The following is a 4,880-nucleotide window of genomic DNA, read 5'->3' on the forward strand; positions in this document are numbered from 1 at the left end:
CAGAGTCAGAGGAAAATTTAGATACAGGTGACTCAAGTGGTGTCTCCATGTGAAAGTACATTTGATTGCTTTTATTTTTCTCAATAAAATATGAGGCACGAAGACATTAGGAAAGTGAACTGACCAGCAAAATGTAGGAAGAGGGAGGTACATTTTGAGGTCATGAATGTGCCCTTTATCAGTGTAATTGTGGGTTTTTCTAGAGACACTTTGACTCTTTCAGGACAGACATGAAGTGAGCACAAACAAATAACATACAACAGATGATACATCAGAGCACCAGATGATACATCATAGCATCATTACCTGAGAGTCATTTATTCATTCAATAAGTAATTGTAGTTAATTTTAAAAAGTAGAAATTTAAAAAAAACATTTAAAAAAATGTTTTTACAAAGAGATAAGGGAGAGATAGAACATCTATGAGAGGGAAAAATCAACATGGATGGGCTCATGCACGGGCTGCGCATCGTGCTTGAAACCAGGGCATGTGTCCTGATCCCGAATCCAATCAGCAACTCCTGGTGCATAGGTTGACACTCAACCAATGAGCGACCCTGGCCTGGCTAGTTCTTCTATTCTTAAACTTGGATGTACTAGTATAAGAATGAAAACAGAAGTGGGCATTGAACAAATGTAGGTCATTTTCAAACACGGGAGACTTTGTGATACCTGGTCTTCAATTGGCATTATTATAGGGTACTGATATGTCTGGGCCATCCAGAGAAGGGTGTGTGCCTGGAGTTACCAGCCAATGTGCCCATGAAAATCACACATAAGAGAAGGCTACTCTGTTGGCCTCTCCCAACACATTTTTCGACAGTGTTATAAATAGAACTTGAGAGACTGAATTTTGATTATGTTAAAAAAAAAATTGGAGTATTGTCCCTTGCCCCATGATCATCAACCCATTTAGGTCTACCCCAGTGATGGCAAACCTTTTGAGCTCGGCGTGTCAGCATTTTGAAAAACCCTAACTTAACTCTGGTGCCGTGTCATATATAGAATTTTTTTGATATTTGCAACCATAGTAAAACAAAGATTTATATTTTTGATATTTATTTTATATATTTAAATGCCATTTAACAAAGAAAAATCAACCAAAAAAATGAGTTCGCATGTCACCTCTGACACGCGTGTCATAGGTTCGCCATCACTGGTCTACCCTGAGGCACAGGACAGCCACCACCTTGTCTTATCTAACAGCCTGCCTTCAGAGATGTGCATAACACTATAAAGCCTCATTGAGAGATCAATAATATCCTGAATTTGATGCTTATATGTTACAGAGTAAGAGTTTTAGAAGAGGGGAAATGGGCAATGGAGTGTGCCCACCAATGATCTCCAAGCCCCCTGGTCTGGAACATTAGTAGTTGGCTGAGCAACGGACACAGGAGGGTGGAAGTTCCGTGTGGCACAGTTGAGGAAGGCACAGAGTTTTTGTTTCCTCTCCCAGGGTTTGCAGTCCTTCTTGGTAATTACATCATCACAATATCAAAGGACTGTAGCCAAGGATCACTGAAGCTAATGCTATGGAACGAAGCCACAAAAAGGACACTATCTGAAGGATAAGAGAGGTCAGAGAGACTAGAAAGGACACAGCCAGAGGTAGGCAGCCAGCCAACACCTGCAGCTAATCCCAGTGCCTAACGGTCTGTATGTCAAGGAGTGCTTCTGCTCAAGGACACAAGCCCTGCATCAGCCACTGATTCACTAGGGCCATGTCAGTGCCCACCTTCTCTACAGAGGAACCAAGAGGTTATGTATGAGACAAGCAGAGTGCTTCAGACCTGGGCTGCCCAGATGAAGGGCTTGGCGCTGGTACTGGTAACAGGATCTTCACCTGTCAGGTTGGGGATTGTGCTGGTGTTGGTACTGAGTTTCCTGCCAAGCTTGTGCTGTGACCTGGGGTCAGTATATTATTTGTCCTATGAGATAGTCATCCCCAAGGCTCTGACAGTTGAGGGAAGGCAAGACACAAGGCAAAAGGCATCTTATGTGATATCTATGCAGGGCCAGAAACAGCTGATTCACCTGAAAGTGAAGACAGACTATTTTATCAAGAACTTTCCAGTCTTCAGCTACCACAATGGCATCCTGGGACAAGAAATGCCTTTCATCTCACATGACTGTCACTATGAAGGCTACATAGAAGGACTCCCGGGTTCTTTCGTTTCTGTCAACACCTGTTCAGGCCTCAGGGGCATCCTGATTAAGGAGGAGAAATCCTATGGCATTGAGCCCATGGACTCTTCAAAACAGTTTGAACATGTGTTGTACACCATGGCCCATCAAGCACCAGTCTCCTGCAGTGTCACTTCCAAAGACAGCCCAGTGGTGTCCACCAGCCAACAACAAGGGAGCAGGAAGCCTGGCGGTCTACAGGAGCTGTCCTACTTGTGGTCACTCACCAAGTATGTGGAGATGTTTGTTGTGGTCAACAACCAGCGGTTCCAAATGTGGGGCAGTAACGTCAATGAGACGGTCCAGAGAGTGATGCACATCATTGCCCTGGCCAACAGCTTCACGAGGGGAATAAACACAGAGGTGGTGCTGGCTGGAATGGAGATTTGGACCGAGGGGGACCTCATAGAGGTCCCAGTGGACCTGCAAGTTACACTCGGGAATTTCAACAGCTGGAGACAAGAGAAGCTCCTCCATCGTGTGAAGCATGATGTTGCCCACATGATTGTCGGACAGCATCCTGCACAGGGTATGGGACAGGCATTTCTCAATGGTGCCTGTTCAAGTGGTTTTGCAGCAGCTGTTGAATCCTTCCATCATGAAGATGTCCTGCTGTTTGCAGCGCTCATGGCTCATGAGCTTGGGCACAACTTGGGTATTCGGCACGACCACTCAGCCTGCATTTGTAGAGACAAACCCCTCTGCCTCATGCAGGACAATATCACTAAAGAAAGTGGCTTCAGCAACTGTAGCTCTGACGACTTCTACCAGTTCCTCCAGGAACACAGAGGGGCCTGCCTATTTAACAACCCTCAGCGGCACAAAGGCCGCTGGCGGAGGGCTTCCTACTGTGGAAATGGTGTGGTGGAGGGTGAGGAGCAGTGTGACTGTGGTTCTGCCTGTTACACTGACCCGTGCTGTGACCAAACATGTAGCCTGAAGGGGAGTGCAGAATGTAGTGATGGACTCTGCTGTTTTGGTTGCCGGTTGAAGAATAAGGGATCCATGTGCCGTTCTGCTTTGGGAGAGTGTGACCTCCCAGAGTATTGTGATGGTACCTCTGCAGAGTGCCCCACAGACACCTACAAGCAAGATGGGACGTCGTGCGGTAGACTGCACTACTGTGTTGGGGGTCTGTGTAGGAACCCTGATAATCAATGCATGGCTATGTATGGGGACACTGCACGGTCAGCCCCAGAAAACTGTTACATTTCAATGAACAGCAAAGGGGACCGGTTTGGAAACAATGTCAAGATATGTTAAGTGTTTTGATGATAATGTATTTTGTGGGAAAATTATATGTACAAATATTAGACGGATATTAGACGGGTCCCATCCATCAAACCCCATCACACACTCATCCAGATTCCTTATGAAGGTGACTTCTGCTGGAGCTTGGATGTCTACAACATTACTGATATCCCTGATGAGGGAGATGTGCACTCTGGCACTGCTTGTGCCCCAAACAAAGTCTGCATGAGTTACTCCTGCACTGATCATGCTGTGCTCAACTATGACTGCAGACCAGCAGAAATGTGCAATGGGAGAGGAGTCTGTAACAATGTAAGGCACTGCCACTGTGAGGCTGGCTATGCACCCCCCGACTGCAGAACTCCAGGAAATGGGGGGAGTGTGGACAGTGGTTCTCCTGGCAAAACAGAGGTTGAAAATCCAAGTGAGGATGAAAAGAACAGTTATAGTGTTGATCATGAAAATTTTGGCAAAGGTGGTGAGAATAGAGATGAAAATGAAAGCAAGGATGTGTTATTGTTTATATTCCCCTTTTTTGTTTTAGTAATATTTATTTTTTGTTTGTGTATCTTCTTTTACTGTTTTTTATTTTTTGTAATATTTTTCGGTCTAATTATTGGTGCCCATCTTGGGGCTGACGAGGATTTTTTACAGAGCTCACAAGTGGCCTCCAAAAGAAGAGAACACTTGCATAAGAAGAGGAAGACAACATTAAGAGAGGAAGGATCAACAACAGAAAATGAGTAGTGATAGGAAGAAGTCTTCTATAGCAAGCACTTCAGACACTTGGTGGAAGAGGCTCAGTAGAGTAAATGTGAAGTGGGTATTGACAGCAGAAGTGGCTCTGATGGGGACTGTAAAGACTATAGAAATGTGCTAATGTAAAGGAGGGATTTTCGTCTATCTTTTACTAATTAATTATATGTGTATAAGTGAAATAATTTATAAAACATTTTACTATATTTTCCTTTTTCACATTTCATTAAGTCATTTAAATAAACTCTTCTCATGTATCATTCCTATCAGAGTCTTGTCCTAGTTGGCCCAATTTTTTTTTAATATACTTTATTGACTTTTTACAGAGAGGAAGGGAGAGGGATAGAGAGTTAGAAACATCAGTGAGAGAGAAGCATCGATCAGCTGCCTCCTGCACACCGCCTACTGGGGATGTGCCAGCAACCAAGGTACATGCCCTTGACTAGAATCGAACTTGGGACCCTTCAGTCCCCAGACTGACACTCTATCCACTGAGCCAAACCCGTTAGGGCAGTTGGGCCAATTTTTGAGTTACCAGTTTTTCAGAGAATGCTACCTTCCATCCTCTGTTTTTGACATATATATCTGTGCCAGTTTTTTTTCATCCAAATCACAACTACACATTGTATTAGGAAGGTTATTTGATTTGTAGTTCTCATTGAACTGAATAAGTATACCCATGAAATAAA

The 4,880-nt window shown here is 44.1% G+C and overlaps 1 pseudogene; it reads left to right on the forward strand.

The window, feature by feature from the left end:
• Positions 1–1,061: 1,061 nt before the first annotated feature.
• Positions 1,062–4,525, forward strand: LOC111827959 (annotated as a pseudogene).
• Positions 4,526–4,880: the final 355 nt, after the last annotated feature.

Source organism: Myotis lucifugus, unplaced genomic scaffold (genome assembly GCF_000147115.1).
Source record: "Myotis lucifugus unplaced genomic scaffold, Myoluc2.0 scaffold_256, whole genome shotgun sequence".
Classification (NCBI taxonomy): Eukaryota; Metazoa; Chordata; class Mammalia; order Chiroptera; family Vespertilionidae; genus Myotis; species Myotis lucifugus.